We start from the raw sequence: 25163 nt of genomic DNA, 5'->3' as shown, positions 1-25163 counted from the left end.
TCGTAAATAATTAACTACGTAATATGATAAATATAATATCACGTTATTCTATAACTTGGACGACATTTACCTAGTGGAACTCCATATTATGTTTATACTCATTCAGACCCATATATATATATATATATATATATATATATATATATATATATATATATATATATATATATATATATATATATATATATATATATATATATATATATATATATATATATATATATATATATATATATATATATATATATATATATATATATATATATATATATATATATATATATATATATATATATATATATATATATATATATATATATATATATATATATATATATATCTGCATTTAATATTATATAAGTATTGGTGAAGGTCATTACCGCTGTATTGGAAATGAAATAGAGAAGAAACACTAGTTAGAAAAAAGAGACTAGGTTGCGTTTATTTGACACTGCTAATGTGTAAGAGTTTCCTGAAGAAATTATTTACACTTATCAATTAAAAATAATAATAATAACTATCTATTTTAGATGCTTGTCTGCAGGTAGGGTAGTGAGGATAGGGAAAGTAAATGTGAAAAATACATCACAAACACCCAGACCAATTAAAAATAATTTTTTCTCCAATTTACTTTGCAATTGGCGGGAATTGAATTTAAAATAACAATTGTTAAATTACGAATTTTAAATGTAATAATAAAAATATAATTAATGTATCCTTTTTATATCTATGGTACATAATCCTTTACTTAGTTCAAAAAAAAAATTGCTTAGCAAGAGCAGATCTGTCAGGAAGCCTAGATGCTTCTGTATCAGATCTGGGCATGCGGTGGGACAGCTTTCAATATATATGGTACATAATCCGAAAACATTTTTTTTAATATTCATTTATTGTAGATTGAAGTATGACTTGTAAAATGATATGATAAGAGAGTAAAAGGGATGCTTTATACATGGTACGTATTTAAAAATTCTTAAAAACGAACAAAAAATATTAAAGAGGCTTAAATTCCTTACTTACTCGTATTAAACGCGAATATTTTTTTACAGTAAATACAATATGCAATAAGAATCTGTCTTTTCCACCCCAGTTGTCCGTGAACCTAATTAATATGCACACAATACGTCAAATACAGTTCAAATTGCTTCATTGAACATTGATCTGATTTATGTTATGGCTCAGCAGATGATGTTATCGTGATCTTGATTATCCGACCGCCTGGGTTTTACGCAATTTGACTTACAATAAATAATAGTAACTTAGTCAATTCGGTTATAATACCGTTTTAGGCTTCTCGCACATCTACCGGAAGTACTCTTAGTTGAGTACTGAAGTCGTTCGGCACCTGTTAGTACGGCTTCCTGTACTGTCCTGTAGTGAAATCGATACGTAGCCCTTAATGGCTTACTATTATTGTTATTTTAGTAGTCTCCCCTTTCTAGTGAGACCCATTTATTTGGTAAATAACTTTTTTTTTCACTGCTAGCAACATATCTTCATTTTTAAATTTTGACTAATAGTCGCTCTCCCGATTAACTATCTAACTAACTAACTAACTAACTAACCATCACGCCGCTTCTCCGTAGGGGTAGGCAGAGAGAATAGAGCGCCACACCACTCTGTCTTTGCAAACATTCTTCGCCTCTTCCACGTTCATGCATCTCCTCATACATACCCGCCGATTATTACGACTCCTAACCTGACCACTTTCATGTATTTGGCATACCTTATCGTGCCATGTTTTTCTCGGTCTTCCTCTGCTCCTTTTCCCAATTACATTCGCCTCATAAATTTGTTTCACCGTTCTTTCCCCACTCATTCGTTCTACATGTCCAAACCATCTCAACACACCTTTCTTCATTTTATCGATAATGCTTATCTCAGCTTTGCATTCCTTCCTTATTTCACTATTCGAACATCTATCATACATCGTTTTGTCTCACATTCTTCTGAGAGATCGCATTTCAACCGCATTTATTCTACTTTCATCCTTCTTTTGCTAACTCCATGTTTCACTTCCATACTTAGAGTTGGAACCAGGACTCCGTTGTGTACTGCCACAAATTTTTAAAGTTTAGATTTTAAGCTATAAGTAAGTGTAAAATTTTAAAGTTCAGTCATTACATACCTTTGATTTCATCTGAAACGTAAACTAAGCTCTTCTCAAGCAGTCTAATTTTTAAAGATTTATTTATCTAACTGTCAAACGGTAAAAGTGCTCAGATATGAGACCAAGTGATACGCTTAAAAATTTAAATACATAGTTATATTTTAGTTATGAAATTTTGAAAAATGTCAGAAGACTTAGGAGAGCGACGAATGTCTGAATCAAAACCAGCTACATGTATGTACATTCACATACATTTCTTTAAACGGAATACCGATAACTATTTATTATAATATGTATTTTTTAATTTCATCTTCACTTATTTACTATTTCTAATTTTTGACATAAAGGAAATTAATATATTGTAAAAATCTATCTGTTCTGTTGTGTCCGAAAGAAAGCAAATCATAATTTCTTGTCACAAAAATCATACCTTAGGATACAAAAAATACTTGTTTTAACATTCACCAAAATTAGTAATAAAACCAGAATAACATTTGTCGGGAGCTGACTTTTTGCCTTTTTTGTAAAGTCAATTTGCTCGGAATTCAGTCACGCTATCATTTGTCACCCAACAGGCGAAGAATACGCTAACGCTTTGTTATGTGTAGCGAGCTACGAGTAGCACTTTTTTTACCTTCAAACTCGTTAGGTGCTGTAAAGAAGTAAAAATAAACTTTATTTACCTTTTTTAACGTAGTTGGGCGTAGTTAGGTGTTTTGTTTTGTCACGTTTGTACGCAGAAAACGCGTTTTTATTTACAGCTTAGGTCTTAAAAGGAATAACTGTAGTCGAATAGGTTCTCGCAGATGTAATCAAGAGTAACAAGCGCAATAATGTGACAATACCCGAGGTGAGGTACCGCGCTTCCTAGAACTAGAGGAACAAAACTCGAGTCGGAAGAGCTAGCGGGATATGGAGCTCGTAGAAGCCACGCCAAATAATATGAAATTATAATACAGTTACTGTGTAAACATCAAGATTATCTTTGCGAGCCCTGCTCAGCTGGTCACGACGCCAGAATGCGGAGACAGGGGACGGTATAATTAGTGGGTAAGTATCGGCCGCACCAGGTTCGCATGCCGCAATAGAAGAATTCCACTAACGCGTCTCCGGCTTCTTTGCGGGAGTATCGTCTTCCGCGCGCACGGCTGGCTTTGTCGTGAGCTCCTCGGAGGAAACGTGATCGGGGTACGAAATTCTTTTCGAATCGTCATATTGGCAAAAAATCACATGCCGGTCTTGTCGCTCGTTGCCCACACGCTTGTACTCGTATGACTACATCTTGCGAGTATTTAGGAACGAACCCGTTAGGAGTAAATGTTTCGGTTGTAGGCACGTGAATAGAATTATGAATAAGCGACACGATATTGTTTATGATACTCGGATAACAATCGTCACTAGAGATTAAAATTAACCGTAAAGCGTATCCTATTCTAAGAAGACAAAGTAACATGTAAACGGGTAAAAAAGATCTATTATTCTTACTCCTACCTGCTCTGCTAACGCAAGCTTAGTATTTAGCGGTATGGTTAATTAATCACACTGCATATTCCACTCCTTAAAAAATAAACTGCTTACGGACTTGCAGTCTACGGTTGAAATTAATTTCCATCACATTCATAGCACATATTATATTATTTGTATGTACATACTTACTTAAGTAATATTCAAATTTAAATTTCACTTGGTAATTATCACTATTCCAAAATACATTGTGACTCGTATTTCGATGCATTCCCCATCATTATCAAAGACCGTATGATGATAAGGAATTCAATAAAACACGTCACAATAGATTTTAAGAAATAGTGGTATATACCAATTGAAATTAAAATATAAAATGAATGGATACCCACAAAGTGACTGTCGAATCAATTAATTAAAAAAAGTCATATTCCCCAATAACACAAGTCTAAAATTTAGAATTAGCTTCACATACGGTGTTTGAAAATAATGCGGAATGCATCGAAACACGTGTCACAATAGATTTTAAGATAGAGTAGTATTAACAAAGTAAATCTTTAATTAAAAATGGATAGTTTTTACCACAAAGTTACTGCTGAATCCATTAATGAAAAAAGTAATATTCTGTTCTATTCCCAAAAAAGGCATCTCAAATTACCTAGGACTACCGGAAGATCTTTTCTATATAGCGGATGTCATGTACCTTTTCCAATTTTCTCGAGGGTTAAATGATTATTCTAGAAATAAAACTGAAAATATATTAACCCGCATAAAAACTTAGGGGAGCATTGAATGAGAGCCACTTTCGGTGAATGATCTCACATGTATTAAAACCTAGAACCCAAAGTATTCAATGCTCTTCCAAATAATATACGGAAATACCATAATATGTATTTATAAAAATGTAAATGAACAGAAAAATTACAGACTGAAAATATGGTCACTCTGTGGTTAATATCTGTGGAACTGACTTTACAAATTTGATCTATCATATTATGTATACTAAATAAGACTGATAATTTCCTTATCGACTTTTCACATGCAAGTCAAACAAGAAAAGGCAAGACAATTATTTCCTTCGTCCACATCACAAATTATAATGCTAGTAAATGATAAACAAATACAATTAAATGATATAACGATATATACATTTTAGCTTATGGGCATAATAAAACACTGTCCACTCGGGGGTTTTAATTCGACAGGACATCCTTTTTTCGCCACGAACTATACCTCAATTCTCGGAATGACACTATTATTTTAATATGAACGTGCATTTAATAAGGTCATAGATCCGTGCGGTTTATGTTCCGATAAAATTAAAGATTGTCGAAATAATTGGCACGACCGGACTTTGTCAATATGAATGGCCTGCTGATTGGAAACTAGCAAAAGAGTCTTATTATTTGTGTGATCAAATTTTGCCTTATAGACCTGCTGTGATCTTTTTGCGTCCGGTCGCGTTCCTTCTATTACAATTGACTAAGAATTATGAGCAAATTGAAGCTTGTAATCTCAAAGCCAAGGCCTATTACAAATCGTGAGCTGGTGTACGAGAGTATTGTTTCTTTAGCAATTAAGCCATAATTCTAGAAATTAGTTCCACATAAATATTGGGCTATATTTACTACCTGCCGAAGCCTATATTACTGCATCTTATTATAATATATTGGTACATTTATACGTATGCGTTATAATAATGTATACCTACTTACTATAAGTATATTTTCGGTATCAAGCATTACTCAATATTTATGTTTTAAAGGGGCATTTTAATTCGATGGAAACAACAAAGTGCCTTTTAAAGTGTTTTTGAAATTGATGAAAAATACACCAATAATATTGATACACGAGGCACAGTATTCGTCGCAACTTAATTTTCTCTAAATCCAGGTAACATTTTACGTGATTGTTTTTTTTTTATAAAACCCCATTTTTGTATCGAAAAAATATTTTTTCTTCGAAATAATTGTAAAAGAGTTATTGAAAGGTAAGGAGTTGAAAAAAATATATTTAAAATGTTTTTCTACATACTAATACTAAAAAACTAAAAAATATCCAATATACATTATTTTTTAAAAATCGGGCGTGAACAGACATATAACCTCTCCTGTGGTCTCCGGTGAAATGAGTTCTGTATTTGCGAATATCCCCTTAAGCTCATGTTGAAGTGGAAAAGAAACAATCGTAAAGTGGCAAACACAAATATAATTTAATGTATACGCGTATAATATATGTACAGTTTATAAATATTAATTGTGTATGACAGGATCCCTTTAAAAACGATTAATAAAATTCATGAATACAATTCATAAAAAAAAATAAAAATATATTTTCTACAATTTAAAATTCTATATTTTGTTTTGTGTTTTCAAAATATAAAAAAAGTCAATACTTTAGAGGATTTATATATGCAATATATAAATGCTATTATATCCAAAAGCGGTTTTCAAGGCTATTTTTAACGCATGGAAATAAAAACGAGCATAAAACTTAAAAATAAGTATGAACATAAAAATCTATAACCATAAAAAATAATCACTCGGCACGATTACCTTATAACATGCATTACGTAGTTTTGTTTTTGTTTTTATAATTGAAAAAATGAATTGAATGATTGCTGCTAACTAAGCACCAATAAACAATGGCTTATTACTGTCTGCCAATACACAATTAAATATTTTTATATTATCCTTTATTGTAAACAAAAAAACTAATTTTATTTATTAGGTAAACTAAATAAAATAAAATAGAGATATAATGCGTTTGAAGTTGAGTGTTAGAGGTTAAATTAACCTTGTTTCTATACAAGTACATCAGGACCTCTTCATCCGAACGCCTAAAATTTACCCTCTGTTCGGACTAGTGGAGCGTTCGGATTACAGTTCAGAGAATCTATGTATAGGGTATTTTTAAGGCATGAGTGGTCGTTCGGATTAGCGGGGGTTCGGATTAAAAAGGTCCTGCTTTATTTCATAATGAATAGAAATTATTGCACACATTTTTTTTACAGATTGAAATTCTCCTTCCTATTTTACGTATAAGTGTATCTGCTGTTTTGCGTTGCCAAAAAAGAGAAAAATAAATATGAAAGTAAATTGAATTACTAATAGGTTGTACTCATAATAGGAATATAAAATATTAATTTTTATAATACGTCCAGAGGTAAAAAACATATTTTTTCTGTTATTATAAAAACATTTTTTTATGTTTTTTAAACATTTTATTCATTTTCTTTTTCCTTAACCTATTGTTTTTCAATTGATTTTGTATTTTTTTCCATCAATATATAATATAACTATGTTGAACGTTATATATTATGTATTTAAAAAAAATATTTACTTATTTTTACAATGACTTGCTGCGTATTATTTATAATAAATATTTCTTTGTTATATAAGATCTTTCTGCAATATGTCTGTCATTGTATGTATAATCATTTGTACTTATGTATTACATATTTAATCATAATTGTTAGTATTTTTTCAAAATTTGTTTTGTAAGAAAAGTAAGTGTGTGTGTGTTACAAATTAAAATATGTAAATTACGATACATTGTGATATGATGCAAAATATAATCGATTAATTAATTAATCGAACACCTAATAAAATCATCTTAATCTATGCAACATTGACCTTCAACGTTGAACAGTAATCGATAATCGACTAAGTTATTGAATATAATGTTATTACAATCAATAAATTAAGAACTCCATACATTATTGTTCAGGCAGTAATAATGTTTTTTTAATTGGTGATTTTCAACGCTTTACTTATAAAGTGATGGTAATGGTGACAGCAATAGGCAAGGTCAACAATTTGTCGCGTTTTTAGATATCGATTGCTCAGTTTTAAAGGATAACAACTCTAAAAAATCATATTTGATCAATTACATTTAAATTCATTATCATATAATTAACTTTCTATTTAACTCATTCTCTCAACATAAGGCTTTAAATTATTAACATAATGAGTGTGTCCAAATACTTTTTCACAAATCTGGACTATCTTTAATTAGGAGTAATTTTTTACATTATTTTTGACATGATATAAATATCTGTATATCTAGATTAATCTATATATTTTTACCCTTATCCGTATCAAATGCCGCACAAGGCACTGCATCGTAGCGACGCAGTGTTATCTTGATCGTTAATTTTATGAAGACTAGGCGATCAGTCATTAGCCCTGCGCTTCTTGTACTAGTCCAAGCTGAAATCAAATAAATGAGTGTGAAAATCACCCGTACTTATTTTGACCCCCCTGAGAATCGAACCCGGGACTTCCAGTACGGCAGCCGAACGTACTAACCATTACACTACGCAGGCGGACAAAAAAAATATATTTAGGAATTTTAAAATTGAAATGCGTAGTGTGGTTTTGAATCTTGTGTAGAATTCGTGAATGTTATACGTGTGTAAAGTGATAATTAACCAAGCTTATGACGGTCATAAGCCCTGTAAATGCCCAGATTTCCATATTCTTTTTCATCTATGTTAAAATGTAAAAAAAATAACTTTTGAATTATGTTTGAAAAGTGTTTTAAAAATATAATTGCCTCAAACTCGATATAAACTTTAAACGTATTACCATTACCCTAAGCAACGAGCATGTCCGCTTTATACGTAACTTCGTTTATTATTAATAGGGGAGGAAAGTAATTCCTCCCCTTGAACAGCTACCCTCATAAACATCAAACCACCCTGTTTGCATAGTCGTACCAACATTCTACATTCTACACCCCTTACACTTTATGCTAAATCTCATCAAGTCGGTCCGAGCAAATGAACCCTCTTACAAACATCTTATTAAGAAAATTCGGTTCTTTAGTCGCTTGGGAAGCCTTTCTGAATTTAATTATTTAAAAGTACAAACGTTACCTTATTTACACATGTAGAATTGTAAGAAGTATATACTGCTACTTTTGCTACTACTATCACGCCATTTCTCTGCAAAGGTAGGCAGAGAGGATGGAATGCCACACTCTTCTGTCTTGACATACACTCCTAGCTTCCTTCACGTCCATACATCTAGTTGTAAATGCCTTCCGATTACGTAGACACTACCAGATATTAGGTTCTGATTAATCTGGTCGTGCCAAGTCTTTTTTTGGCCGTCTTCGTTCTGTTCTCCCGTTCACATTTGCCAAATATACTTTTTTAGTCATTCTCTCGCTCCACATGTCCATACTACCTTAAATAACTTTTCTTATTCTTTTCAACTATCCCTAGCTCAACGTCACATTTCTTTCTAATATCTTAATTTTTTAATTCTATCGTTCAACGATTTGCCACACATACTTCCGAAGGAACGTCTGAGTAAACAGCCAAGTTTATACATATGATATAATTCAATATTACAAGTACATCTTTACATTATTTATGTGGATATGGCCTCTTTATGTGTCGTATAGCAACAAAATGGAAAAAAGTTGCAAATATGTATGGAAAATGTAAATATTTCGACTAATCGCCGTTAGTCAGTGAAGCCGGCTATCTAATAGTGGGCGACTGATTGCTGGCTACCCAAATTAGCAGTTAAACAAGAAAATATAGATTTGAATGACGGTAGATACCTGTATTTTCTGGACAAAGACCTTTTTTATATTTTGGATACCTTTAATTGCCACGATAGGCGCCGTGGCGTAGTTGGGTACACGCTCGGCTGCGAAACTGGCGTCGCCGGTTCGATTCCTACCTATTGCAAAATAAAATCAAGAAACATTTTTGTATTTTTCACATTTACCTTCCGCATCCTTACTATTCTACCTGCAGACAAACCTCTAAAAGAAGAGGCTTTGCGGGTTATTCCTTAAAAACATAATAATTTAAAAAAAAATCACAACCAGCGAGGTAAGTTAGTAATTCAATTATTTATTTGTTTATTTTCTATTTATTTGTGTTATTAATTGAGGTTAAATACGAATTATTTTCATTTTAAAATATTTTGATAAAAATGAATAAAAAATATTTACGAACAAGATATTAGTATCTCATATTTTCTGCCCACGTTGCTTGACCTCGCCTAACATTGAATTAACTAAACCAACATTAAAAACGATGTCTTAATTCTTTGCCATTTTTTAGTTCGATATCAAGAACCATTATCTCTTGGAAAATAGATTCATGCATAGATTTTTGTTATTTAGCTTTTATTACACAACAATTGTGTTCAATTTAAAATAAGACCTAAAATTGTATCTCTCGTGCGATCTGTAGCAATATTTGTATATTGCCAGTATTCGCTTTACGTCTCACTGCTTCCTTTCTAAGTGTGTTAGAGAGTTGTATGCTGTATCCCTTTCTTGTGGCCTCGTATAGGACTATGGGTATTAGAGAAAACTAGATAAGGTCCGCCTGCGTAACGTACTGGTTAACGTGATTGCCTATGAACTTTTTTATAAAAGCATTGTGTTACAAATTAAGAAAAAAAAAAGACAAAAATATGTTTTTATAGATTTGGCTTTTAATTTGTAGAGACAATTCTTTCGCCTATTTATGGCATTTTCAAATGAATTTCATTCATTTGAAAATGCCATAACTAGGCGAAACAATTGTCACAAAATTTATTTTTTATGCGTTTTTGAACCATAATATACAACTGAGTAGACTGAAAAAATCAGTGTTTAATTTTAACATTTGATATTTAAAAAATATATACTTATATAATATAGTACTCCACTAAAGGCATTTTCGATTATAAATATTTAGTATCTAAAAGAGCTGTGTATTCCAAACGAATTGGTTGATAGACGATTCAAGCTTCGATCGGCCACAACAACTGCAATGGACAAAGTTATCTTACCAGGTTGCAACCAGCGCACTAAATTTGGCGAGCGTGCCTTTATGTACGATGGCATGAAATTCTCTGCCACCAGTAGCTAATTTTTTTGCGAATGATGATATTTAGAAAAAAAAACTGAAAATGCATGTCTGCTAAATCATTTCCACTATCTTCTGTCCCCCAATTCATTCTCAGTGAAGCGCACTTGAGGTAGTATTTTACGAAAATGGCGCTATACAAATTATCCAAATTTATTGTTATTATTTAATACTATTTAACATAGTATAATTTTTATATTAAAAAAAATTAACATCAAATAATTCTGTCAAAATATTTGTATAAAAAAACCTTCGTTCAACTTCCGAAAACCATGGGTGTATACTACATATTACCATATACGTATTATACTATATGTATAATGTAACTTTAACTGTAAATGAACAGAGCAACAACCATCATTATTTTTTTTAATATCGAATAGTAATTCTAGCACAGTGTTGCTTACTTTACTTGGCAATAAACACATGCTCCTTGCGTGCCGTTGTATTTTATACGATGCATTCCGAATCGTATTCGTATATCGGTCTGACCTTGCCATTTAAATATCACCTCGGGACTAATTTTGCTAATCATAGTATCCAGGGATATTGCACTTGTGTGTTAAGCCAGTCATATCATTGTATCTGGATGTACCGACTTTACAGTAATTTGTATTTACACCGACTTGTTCTTAAAGAGAACGAAGAAATCAATACACGTCGATTTTCTTTAAAAGTAAACTATGTACTTACTTATATTTAAAGAAAACCGTTCTTTCGTCGAAATCAAGATTTTTAAAAGATCTAATGTGTAAAGGCAACTAGCCGTAACTCATGTTGTGGCTGTTTGGCTTAACACGGATCAAAGCATTCTTATAACTGGCCTCTATCATATACAATCACAGATTTTGCTCTATCTCTTTCCTTTACTGAGATATTAATTGTACAAATAGCCGCAAAATTGTATTTGATACATGTTTTGGCAAAATGCATCATTTTCAAACTCGTTTATCTCAAAACTACTGTTTTTAACTTGCGACTATTTGCCTTTGCACATTAGAGATTAAATTTGTTCACTTTAAAGAAATAGTCCGTTTACAAAAAATCTGATTAACCCTTTACGACATCAGGATAATCCTTTACGACATCCAAGTTCTCAAAATGATGGTAGCTTTTTTTCCACTTTAAAAAAATCCCAAATACGAGTTGTTTGACTTCTCATGTTTTGTGTGTATTCAAATCGTTATCACTTCTTTTGTTTTTGTACTTTTCACAACCAAATGACATTCCAAAGGTTTGACCTTTAATGATAGACATTGTCTTTATTGTTAAAAAACACCTAATTCTGTTTGGGTTGTTGATTTTGCTTGGGTTTCATTTAACTCTTATATTATTCTCAACCGCTTTATAATTTTTATCGGTTAAATATATTACATGTATTTAGTTTTATGTTAATATTTTTGAAGTACCTACAGAACTTAATCCATGTCTTTCAGTGCCCTATAATACCTACTAACGCGCCTCTATAGAGAAGATTATCAATATAAAAAATATTGTGCTTATTTTAACTGTTTTATCTCAAAACTGTGGGTGATGGTTTATATTTTTTCTTTTGCGCCTTAGTCTTTGAAGATATCTTAGTATCTAGCTCTTCTTTATCCTGATGATTATTCTTTTTGCGACTTAAATCCTGGATTATATTCACATACTTGAGAAACGCTAGAAAACATCCTTTTATTTTATGTTATTTTAGCTTGATCTCATTGAATATGTCAAATATGTTGCACAATGTGAATTAATAGTGTTTTGTCTCTAGTTTACTGATATAGAGTAGTCAGTTAGTAGGACACATCAATTTTGGGCATTCGGCGTTTATATCGTATCCCGATTTCGTCTTGTTTTATCCGCTTCGATTCTCCGACGTCAAAACTATCAATGAAAGATTAAGAAAAGACAATTTTTGCTCTATTGCTCCAGGTTTTGAAGCGAAACTTTAACTGGTCCTGTAACCTTCTAGCTTTGCTGAAAACGAGGTTCATGTGAAATGTAAATATTTTGTAACTTTCGTCTCACATTGGCTTGGCTACTGAGACAGGCTTGGCTACTGAGACAGGAACCATTTGCTGAGTAAATTGACTTGTCTAAGGATCTGTCGCTGTTTTATAACGCGTTATGGTCTACTCAATATGGGTATAAGATTCCTTGGGGTAATATTATTTTAACATTGGACTTACGTTAGTATAATACTTACGCATCTTCTTCATACTTCATAATCTCATCTTATGACAATTTTACAACTATCATCCATAATGGCATTATATCTAATGTAATAAGTAATAACGCATTGCCGTCTTTTAGGTGCTTAAATGTTTTATAGCCTGCTCTCTTGAAGTTTATGTATATAATAATAATATATAATTATTTATAGAGCAATAATAATGAAAATGCACTCCTTCCCACACATTAAAATCCTTAATCCTTGCATTATTAAGGAGGCAGTCTACCCATTAAATCTTCTGGTTTTGCGTTTTTCTCATGGCTGTGTCGGAGTATAACATATATTGCATATTTCGCGACTATTTATTATATCGAGAGATGCTCTATAACTTATGGTCATTATTTATGGTAGCTATAAAGAGTTATCTTATGAACGATTCTAATATTATAATGAAATAAAAACAATTAAAAATATATAGCTTTTTCCATTTTATTTTATTTTATAAAACAACAGACCAGTCTGATGATATCGGTAACGACAAACCCGGTCCCCTGTCAAATAAAATAAAAATGGAAAAAGCTTTATATTTATTGTTTTTTATATAAAATGCAGTTCCACCAAATCAAAACTCACTCAGTTTTTAAATAATTTAAAACCAGTAAAATCAGAAAAAAAACTTATTTGAATTGAATTAAAAAGTTTTATTTTTGTAAATCGTAAAACAAATACGTGTGTGGTTAATATTATTATTTGATTGTTATTCAGATTTTACTCCGGAACGCAAGACTCATATTGATTTGCCTAAAGAGACCAATATTGTGCCCTATTTACCGTCTAGGTGCAGATCGGGTTTGAAAAAGAAGAATGGCTTATTAAAACGTTAATTAAATGATTTTTGTAACCATACACATATAAACACACTTTTGAAAAACATTGTCCATTGGGATGATTTAAAAATATGTATTTTAAAGTAAATATAAACAATTTTCTCATAAATCGTTTGTTTTTTTACTGTGATTTAATGAAGTTCGCAACGTTTTTATACTTAGAATGGTGTCGCGTGTTCAAAGACATCCCTCTTAAACTATACACCGTCTAGAGTCATGAGACATGAAACACGTATTGTAAAACTCGATATTACAATCCCCTTGAGGTGTACTTTAACCCGTGTAACCTGAGAAATTAATATTTCGTATTTTAATAGTCTAGTCATAAAAAATCGGTGTTTAATCACGACTTGCAGCAAAACACTAATGGATAAATATATTTTCTGGCGTATCATTTCTTTAGCTTTTCATCGTACCGCCTACAGTTTTTTTTCTTAGAATTTTATTTCTTCTATCGTTCACCGCTTTTCACTTGAATTATTAATAATATCAATGTATGACGTTATTATATAATAACAACCTTCCAATTCGTGCTCTTATCCGTAATTTTGATACATAGGCCACTCCGCAAGATTAATGGGTGTATTTTTTTAAATATCAGATAATATTATGTTTGAATACACGAAGGCAATGTAATCAATCTTATGCTTCAGGTGATTTTCCAAAAAATATATGAAGGTTAAAAAAAAACTTTCTCAACTTTGACTTGACTCCAACTAAGAATTAAATCTGGGAACATTATTACAACGTGTATATCAGCGGTCGGGGAACTTTTTTAATATTACCCCAAAATATTTTTGCGTAAGTTGATATTACCCCCTCCCCCCATTTTTAAAAGAAAACATTCAATGTATATTTAAAGTAAAACTCATTTATTGAATCAATTTACACGAAAAAGAAGTATGTAATAATAATAACCATATCCGCTCCCTAGGTGGAGCATATGGAGTCCACAAACTGTCTCCAGGCTTTTCTGTCGGCTGCCAGCTCCCTTGCATCCTCCCAAGTCAGATCCGCGTCCCGAAGTAGACAAACAGACATGTAGACAAACAAAATAAAATTCTGAAATTGGATCAAACGAAACTCAAGTTTCAGGTTTCCTTTTCAGTTTTTGGAGAAGTGGTGTTGCTTCATGTTTGATACAATTACTTCGAAATTGGGACTTTTTAATGTAATCGATTTCTGAATTGTTTAAATTTGTAAAAATACTTACCCGTTTATGAAATAGCAAATTAGAAAAAAATCTTTACCACCCCAAAGAATTCATTTTTACCCCATTTGGGGTAATTTACCCCGGTTCCCCGACCGCTGATGTAGACTGATCACCACTATAGGTGTTGCAACTAAATTTATTTTCTTCGTGAGATCCACCATTATGCATACTAAAAAATATATACGTATTACACACTTGTCATCAACTTTTTCCATTTATTTATGAATTAAAATGTAGAAAACACACAAAAACAATGAAAAACGTTTTATTTATATTAAGAGCATTGAAAACATTATGGTATGGTAATATAATTTATCCATATCATTTATTTTTCACTTTGTGTAATCGTCCTTTGAAGTGGTAGTACAAAAAGTGAACGATGAATGAAAAGGAGAGTATTAAAAAAAACGTTCACAATTTTGAATGTGTCCAAATTTTTGTTCACAAACTGGGTTTGTATTTTCAACTGTCGATGAGTTCTGGAAACTGGTCGTGTTTATACTATGAAATCAAAATGTATTTATTTTTAAAAAATTTTAAAAAGTGGTTTTATGCAAGTGTTTTATTTTTATTTTTAAATCATACGTTATTCTTCAAAATTAATTCCAAATCAATAAAGAATAATACTCTCATATAAGTACTTTTATTTATTTTTCTCATCGAATTAGACAGTGAAATGCATTATTAAAAAAAAAAAGTTTGTTTGACATCTAATCATATTTTAATATGATTTAAATTTTTAGAGGTTACATTTAACATTTATTTTTGTTTTTATTAAGCCTCACTCGTTTACGAGTAATTTTAGACATTACATATGGTAGTGTAAGAATTATGTTTACTAAATAGATACTTTGCTCGCAATTAACGAATGTTTTACAGGTGTGTTCGTTTATTTCAATTATTTTATTATTTTTTGCTAGCCTTTTATTGTCTAGCTTAATAAAACTTGATTTGTTATGTGTGGTTACTCTGCGGTTCCCTACAGCCCGGGGTTTATGATTTGAACTGTACATAGTAATACTTAGTTCTTATGAAGGTACTTTTCCATTCATATCTCGGTCAAAGCTGTGGGAAATAGTCACAATTGAATTGTAATTGGTTTCATTAAAAATGTTCCGATTCAATCTTCAGCCGCTAATTTCCTTGTATTTGACTTCTATCATTGAAAAGAACTTATCGGTATTTAGCTGTAAAACGTATGCAAATGCATTTGATATAATTATATACAACATTTTGAGTGTTTTCAAATACTTGTTCAAAAAATATGGATTATCGCCAATTACAGGATTTATTTTCATATTAATTTTTGACATCTCATCAAAGATGAAGAATTATGGGTAGAATTATGAATGATGTGTGTAAAGTGATCACTTAAACCAGCCTATGACGGTCGTCAGCTCCGTATATGCCCAGTCTTCCATATTCTTCTTCATCTTTGATGAGATGTCAAAAAATTATCTAATTACTGTATAAAAAAATTAGAAAATGGGAAGTATTACAATAGTTTTTTTCTCGTTCTGCGCTTCCTCAATACTAAGCGTCGTTATCTCCTGAGACCTCTTGGATTTGGTGTACGATTTGTCTCTATTCTTCCTAGGTCAAGACTCTAAGTAATATATAAAAAAATACAACTACTCAAGTATATAGTAATTTTTCTGTACTAATTATCTAACATCTTTTTTATCTAATTTTGTCCGCCTCCGTAGTGTTATGGTCAGCACGCTCGGCTACCGTTCTGGAGGTCCCGGGTTCTATTCCCAGGGGGTCAAATAAATATACGTGATTTTTCACTCTAATATTTATTCCATATTACCCTGAACTGGTACCTGAAGCGGAGGGCTGATCACCTTTCCTTCGTGTGTTGACGATCAAGATAACACTGCGTTTGTATGATGCAGTGCCCTATGCACCATTGGGGTCTAGATAAGGGTTTGAATGAAAAATTAAAATAAAATATCTAACTTATCTAAGTAATATGTAATAAAACAACAACAAAATGTTTTTTCCGCTTTTGGTGGAATAAACTATATACTTAGTTATTTTATCGTATAAAATGCAGTTCCACCAATAAATGACAATATAAAACCTAAATTTTATATCTAAGTAGTGCTTTACAAACCCTATAAATACAGTAAAGTTCGGTTATAGTGTCCCGTAGTTAGTGTCGTAGATTCTTGGTTAAATCTCCACTCTACCACAATTTGACTATTATTTTCAATCACAAGCCCCTTAAGATAGATAGTTTTTTTAAAAAAGGAACAAATATTTATGTTTTATCATATACACAAACATTTCGATTTCATACTGTTTTTTTTAAGTCTAAAGGGAACATTATTTAAAATATAAATCAAGTTGTGGTAGAGTGGGCTCGATCCCAGAAACTCTGACTTAGTGTTGGAATCGCGGGACCACAACCCTAATTACCTGAAATATTTGCAAATATCGTAATTATACAACACACAAATATTTATTTACAAAAAAAATGTATCATTGCCTTGCTGCCGTTTACTATTTAATGTAATATATAATAACACATTTGGAAAATTGATTTCTTTTTTTGTTAAAAACATTTATACATTTTTTTAAACATTTATAAAGAAAAATATTTCATTATTCGTCTCATAAGAATTATTTACCATATTTTTCAGTGATTATTTAAGGTTTAAAATAATGAACGACTTTACACCATATAACTTTTTCTGGATATGTACGAGCAATACGATACAAGCAAGTGTTCAGGTGATGATATTCCATACATAATTAATTATCTACTCGCCCTGTTAAATGACCCCCAAAATCAATCTTACACGTTTGATATATCGCTCACTCCTTTCAAGAACGTCATAAATCAAAAAACTTGATTTTTCAGGAGAACGTTTTTAAAGTTCAAACATAAAATACAATGTATTTAAAATAAATATCAAGCCACTTATTGAACTTTTTACTGTGCACCAGATCTTTTTAGGTAAAACCTGAATATTTTTTCTCCATTTGAAAAATATTTAGTATATTTAAAAAAATAATTAAACAATACCTTTTCTTCAAAATGCAAAGATAACACTTTCTGCCCTGTAGCGGGTAAATATCAAGTTAAAAATATGCCTCTTTTGCTGGGATATAGTACATTTTCTGGGCATTACGAAAACATGCATAACTCAAAATTGACGATTTTTGATTTATGACGTTCTTGAAAGGAGTGAGCGATATTCATTCTGAAAAGTAGATTCGTCCAAAACGTGGTTTTGATTTACCTTTGCGTTTCTCAACACCAAGTTGATTCATCACGCCAGAACAATAATTGATTTCCTCTTCTCGTATTACAAATAATCAGTTAAAAGAAGCCGCCATTCAATAACCAAGCTCGTGTGATCAAAGAGTTGATGATGTACGATATACTGGGTACTCAAGAAGAGCAAGGTTGGCGTTAGTATTGTGATAACAATTAAGATAAATCACTACGTTGACTTGTGACGAATCGGAGAAGAAAGAAGCGTTAGAAGGATATAAGAATCTGATGTGGAACTAAATGGAAGTCAAGGGCAATAGAATAAGTACAGAATCGTGTGAATCAAAAATCAAATTTAACACGTGGAAACAAACATAAGGAAAGGGGCATTCTTACTCGTGATACAACAATAATAATAATAAAATAAATAAGACCAATTTGTAAAGAGCTGTTTTCGTGAGAAATCACCTCAAGGGCGCTTTATTATTTACGTATAATTTATGTTTTGCAGTCTTTCATACTGACGCATCACCCAGAGATAAAAAACCATTCAAGATTTGGACCTCACATAAGAGTTTCTGCTTTGTAAAAAGCTTCTTTACATCTCACCAATAGATGTCTCTAGTGAAGTTCTAGTGATTCAAGAACAAGGTTTCTAAATTGGTTCATATATATAGAACTTCCAAGAATTTGAGTAGTGTGGTTGTCAATAATGGGTAGAATTGGTGAATGTTACACGTGTGTAAAGTGATCACTTAAACCAGCCTATGACGGTCGTCGGCCCCGTAAATGCCCAGACTTCCATATTCTTCTTCATCTTTGATGAGATGTCAAAAAATAATATGAAAACCATTCTCCTAACATTATCATACTCAGGTCCAGATATCTCTTCTTGTTTCAATCATAATACCAATTTGTGTACTATCTACGTAATAATACAATTTTTACGTAGATATTACAAAAACACAAACCCTCAAGCGACTGTCAATACAGTTTTCAGAAATTTTAGTGATGCGGTTGTTGATGGCGAATGTAACATAGTGCACGAAGCGATCACTTAAACCAGGAAATAGCAGGTCACTACCCCAGTAAATACTCATAATTATGCGTTATTACATATCCAAATATCAATATACTTCTTCGTTGTTAAGATATCAATAAAACTCTTGATGAATAACACTTTAGTGGATCAAAACCGGCATCTTTTTTCTGGCTCCATCTCAACATATCGTCTTTGTAGACCATTGGAGTCAGCTCTCCTCATCCTCAGGTTGAAGGTCCTTCTATCATGAACAACGTCGCCTAGGCTAAGCCTTCGAATAATGTTATCTTTCTCTAGCATACATGAATTTTTTCATCGTCTTCTAGGTGTCCAGCGATTGCCTGGTTCACAATTCAGGAGTGAAACCACTATCAGTGAACAAAAATTCGTTCACACTATAAAAATAGGATTTAATACATATTAATATATATTATCATTATTCACTCAAAAATATTTCGTTTTTGACGCCTTCGTCCAAAACTTATATCATGTATGTATCGTTGTTCTACAGTCCATGGGTTTCGAAAAAATAAATTTACATATGAAAGCTCGTATTCATGTCAAATGAATCACGGTGATTTAATGCATTGTAGCTGCGTAGTAGATTACACAAGTACAAGTTCACGATCTGTGATCCAAGTGCATTTCAGATTCAAATTACAATTTCTTCTGTGAGTTCTTTGCCCCTCGAGTGTTGTGTCCGGTGAATGCTTCACAATCTATGCAGTGATATGTCATTCGGATCGGCTCTTGTGATTCATCTTATATGCATTCACTTTCTAAACCTGACTCCAAACTCAGTGATCTCAATCACTATGCATATGTTTTGTTCTGCCATCTATGATATAGGCAATAAAATTAGACAAGGGAGAAAGAGTGTCAATAGTCATATTCCGAGATATTCAAACCATAAACCGATAAATTATTATATGTATTTTGACATCTCAACTTAAATGATGTGGAATATGGAAGTCTGAATATTTACAGGGCTTATGACCAGTCATATAAAACATATGTATGATTTCCAAAAATTTTATTAGTGTGTTTGTTACGACTAATGCTACTGGAACACTGATGATGAGGAAGACAGAAACACGCAAATGGAAACAATTATTTATTTATCGAAAATTACAAAGTTATAAGGGCGAAAATAACAAAGCCACACCAATAAACATAGAGCGAGAGCGACGTATATACGTTTGAATTTCAATCTTATCTGAGCACACAAATATTGGTCCTCCACCCTTTATATACGATTTTAAAGGAGTTACTCTCTTAGTTAGTCTCTTTGTTCTTCTCGCATACATTTATGAATACAATTTTAATAAACAAATTCTTATAAAAAATACACAAATTTGGAAGGAACATTGGTTGTCAATCATGGTGAATGTTACACGTGTGTAAAGTGATCAATTAAAACAGCCCATGACGGTCATAAGATTGGAACTTCGAAAATATTGTTAAAATTCGTAATATAGTGCATGAATTTACCAGAATTTTACTAGAGACATCTATGGTGAGATGTTTATATGTAGTATGTAGTCTAGACTTCATTACTCGAAGAACCGTGGCGTGGTAAAGTTATGATTACTAGGTCGGCTGCAGATTTACTGCTAAATTGCTGCACTTACCTGCTCCCATTATTACACATAGTAATCTCGAGACATAATTTATATTGAACCTCCAATAACTTGTCCTATTTCATTCTGATTGAGACATATTTCATTGAATTTCCGTTGGTTAAGAAGTCACTATATATCATATCTTCGCAAGCATTTTGTTAAATTCAATTATATATTTTGTGGATTTCATGATGCTATTATTCTTTCATAAGTTAAATTTAATTTAACTAATTTCATTGATTGATTCGGCAGTAAGTTTGGGGTACAATTTACCCATTTTTTATTTAACCCTTTTACTGCGCACCGTCGATATATCGATGCTTTATTACTGCGCGAAAACTGAGTACTGTCGAAATATCGACTATTGCTCAGTTTGATTTTAGATATCGACCTGTGTTAGATGTGTCGCGGTACACGCGCACAAATCATTTTAATTCGTGAACAATAAGCATAAATAAACCTTTAAAAAGTATATCGCGGCGAAAATAAAATTTTATGAAAATGTACACAATTATGTGTACACGTAATTGAAAAATTATTTTTTCTCTTAAATTCTTCCGCAATTTTGGCATAATATGTGAAAAAAGGCTGAGCAGTTAAACGGTTAAGTTTTACTTAGTAAGTACTACAATTTCTTAAAATCTATTGTGACACGTGTTTCGATGCATTTCGCATCATTTTCAAACACCTTTTACGGTGTTTGAATATTTGTATAAAACTTTAATTAAAATTGATTTTTACTTGAAGTTTTACGAAAATGGTGATATATAAATTATCCAAAATTATTATTGGAATATTTTAACTTGTTCTTCTTCTTTTGCCATATCAGGTCCCCCTAACGTCGACTATCACTTGAGGGTAATTGTCCCTATTTTGGGCAGTTCTAAACAAGGCTTCAGCTGTTCTGATCCCAGTCCGATCTCGTATATTTCGGAGCCAGGAAATCTGTATTTTGCGTACACCTCGTCGATCTTCTATTTTACCTTTTATGGTTTTAATGATTTCAATATTATAACAAAATTACTAAATAAAGAAACGTATTTGCTTATTTTTAATTTCCACAAAAAAAGTAAACATCTCACTAAACGTATCAATGACAATACTTAAAACAAAGAGTACATGGACTCGTACGAAGAAAATATTGCCCACCTATCACAATTGATTTCTCCCAGCAAAGAAAATCTATTACACATATTATTATAGGTAGTACTTTACTATTACAAAACGTTTAACCTTTGCAAACCAGCTTTAAATAAATGTTTTATCTTACGAAAACAAATTTAACGTAATGATAATGTTCGTGCTTAACCATAAAGTTAAAGATAACGACCGCGAACAACTGTTTTTTTTTACGTACATACGTATTTGCCTTAAAGTTAGTTTGCCTATTTCGAGCATTTCGTAAAGGTCAACAATCGAAATGTGTTCATTAGAATTCAATTGGCGAATGTGCCAAAAAGTCGCTAAGAAACAACCTATTTTATTTCCTCATGTTTTTCTAAAATGATTTTTTAACTTTTTTTATTACTAATTTGTATTTATTTTATAATAAATAGCTGCGACCCGTTGCATTAGCTCAATCTTAAATGTAAAAACAAGAAAGAGTTTAATTTCGCAATTCAATGTTGATATGCAACATTTTAGCAGCTATTAAGAAACATGATATTTGTCATTAGTAATGTTTAGTATTGCGTGTTGCTGTTACGTTCAACAGATGGCGCTGCCATTACAGTTAAGACACCTGTCGCAGGTATAAAATAACAAGCACGTATTTAAATAAAAATTAAAAATAACCATTGAAGAACTCTAGAAGATTCGAGATTTTTAACAAACTAACGTTTACGAGTATATTTAGATTGATTTACTAGGGTTTCGCTCAATCCTATTTAAATACATATTTATTTCATATATAATAATTAAAATAATCGGATATCTTAAGTACCTACGTAAAAAAATTACAAAAGGCTGAAGCAATTGTTTTTCATTGGTTGGTACCACTGTAAATCATAAACATATTATTTGAAACATTTGTTTACTCATATGACAATTGATGGTTTCGCCTTCGTTTGAACATGCCCGTAGGAGGCGTATAAAAATTCAATGAAATTTTCGAGGAGTTACAAATAGAAGATTGAGATATGGTCTAAAAGGATATATACGTTTCAGCCGACATTCCCAAGGTTATGCAAAATTGCTAATGTGCTTCGGCACGCGATACCTCGTACCTAGTCTAGGGATCGGCAACCTTTGGTACCAAAAGAGCCAAACGTGAGTAGCAAAACGGTTTGAAAATTTTTTGGGAGCCCATTTTTTTATTTACAGTAATTTTATTGATATAATTTAATGTTTAAAAGATGCATTAAAACGATTGTCTTTAGTATAAATAGGCATGTTTGCCTTTTTATTGGCATATTGAACATGAAAGTGGTTTAAAACTAGTATGGTTTTACATTATTTTCAATGTTTACATTTTTAACAAGAATATGGTTTAACAACATTTTGAGTTTGTCTAAATACTTTTTCATCAATCTTTATTATCTCCAATTATAGGAGTAATTTATCATATTATTTTTTTACATCTCAACATAGATGATAAAAAATATGGATGTCTGGGCATTTACGGGGCTTACAACGGTCATAGGCTTAAATATTTCATATCACTTAAACTAGCCTATGACGGTCGCAAGCCCCGTAAAGGCCCAGACTTCCATATTCTTCTTCATCTACGTTGAGATAGTAAAAAATAATAGAATAAGGTTTTATGCGGGCTCATATCGCTCATTTGGTGCAACAATGGCGTAATTACACTTTAAGAAATATTACAGAAAATGCCTTTCAGACGTTGTAGCAACAGAAATGGCGCCATTTTACTCAATTCTACAATAATACTCGCGCCATCTTGCAATATTTCACCACAAAATCAATTCTGTCGATGTTACTCTCGACGTAAACAGTCTTTCCGCACATTTTGAAATATTTTACTCGTTTTTTTTTGTTTAAGTGTAATTACGTCATTGTTTCACCAAATGAGCGATATGTGCTTAAAAAACACCATCCCTCCTTACTCAACCGAACCAAAAATGAATATCAACAGAATAATTTTAAAAAAATCAAAATATCTGTCAAAAATGTCATTTTGAATTTGACAAAGAAAAAGCCACAAAATTGCTGTAAGAGCCACATTTGGCTCTCGAGTCACACGTTGCCGACCCCTGACGTAGTCGCACGTGATGGCCCGAAGATGACTCGTATGAAGAGCTTTATGATTGGTTCGTGGTACACTTTCCTTGTTTTATGTGAAGTGTGTCATAATCATTAGGCCACGTACAACATTGAACACATGCACCACAATGCAAACAAAAACTGCTCAAACAATAAGCCATCGAATTAGGTTGATACCACCGCGCACCGTTCTCTCTGGATCTGAATGCGATTAAACAAAGCATAAAGTGGGAATCCTCTTTCTTTTCAATATTGTTCGCTCAAGTGTTTCACGGAAATTGATTTCAATGGATTATTAGTTCAATACAAAAGGAAAAGATCTTTTTTAATTCTTTATTTTTTTTTTCAGAAATCTGTTCGGAATATCCTACTTGTGCTCTACACATGACGACATAAGATTATCGTGTAAGTATTTATTTGTATACATAAAAAAAGCTTTAGAAGTTATTTCTGTAAAAAAAATATTTTATTTATTACTAGCCTATACCCGACCACACTTTACCGTGTATCAGTCTGATTAAATGAAAAATAAAAATAAAAAAGAAACATTTGTTTAATTTTACAATGCTTGTGCAGTTAAGAAAATATTTTTAAAAAAAATAATAAAATATGTACAATTCATTGAAAATGCCGAGTGACGGCATTGTCAAAAATCAGGGTGTCCGCCATAAGTAATGTTTAACATTGCGTGTGTTGCTATTACGTTCAACAAATTCCGCTGCAATTGAGGTAATAATATGTTTTTACCTATGGCAGGTGTATTCGAATGCAACACCATGTTAAAAATCAGCGAATAAATTAAGGACATTTAAAATTTTGAGCAAACGAATATTTACAGTTTCATGTATATAGATTATTATTTGATGATTTTCTCATTAAATTAATTTGTCAGTAAATTATTCAAACACAATTAGAGTCAATATCAAAGTAACATTAGTTTGGGAATACCCAAAAAATATATATTGGCTGTAAAACAAATAAAATACATGCAACTAAAATTTACTTCTGACTTTATTAAATTAACCATGTATATGTATAAATATGTTATTGTATTACACTAGAATAAGTTAAGTTCGATGTATTATTTTATGATTTGTTGTGTTATTGTATGACGTTAATTACGTCATATCAAAATGTTTTTTTGTACTCAAATCAGTGTATAAGGATAATGATGAATTGGGAACATGCTGGAAGTTATTTTGTAATATGCTTTATCTACGATAAGAAATCGTAAAAATATACATTTATTAACTAATAATACGGTTCGAAAATCTCCACGACTTGAATTATGAAATGAGTAACTTCTAGTCTTTAATCTGACCAGGATCTCGGCGGTAAT

General features: G+C 31.6%; 1 protein-coding gene across 4 annotated transcripts in view; it reads left to right on the top strand.

Annotated features, from left to right (window-relative positions):
* Positions 1–25163, top strand: part of Prosap (SH3 and multiple ankyrin repeat domains prosap) — a 172164-nt gene that overhangs the window by 5306 nt on the left and 141695 nt on the right. For all 4 annotated transcript variants that reach the window (XM_088270091.1, XM_088270094.1, XM_088270093.1 and 1 more), the window contains exon 2: positions 24174–24229. The gene's annotated coding sequence lies outside the window, so the exon portion shown is untranslated. The remainder of the gene's footprint in view (positions 1–24173; positions 24230–25163) is intronic.

This window comes from Brachycentrus maculatus, unplaced genomic scaffold, assembly GCF_059751285.1.
Source record: "Brachycentrus maculatus isolate JH-2025_06_01 unplaced genomic scaffold, ASM5975128v1 h1tg000370l, whole genome shotgun sequence".
In the NCBI taxonomy this organism is placed as follows: Eukaryota; Metazoa; Arthropoda; class Insecta; order Trichoptera; family Brachycentridae; genus Brachycentrus; species Brachycentrus maculatus.
This window is presented reverse-complemented; position numbering and strand designations above follow the sequence as displayed.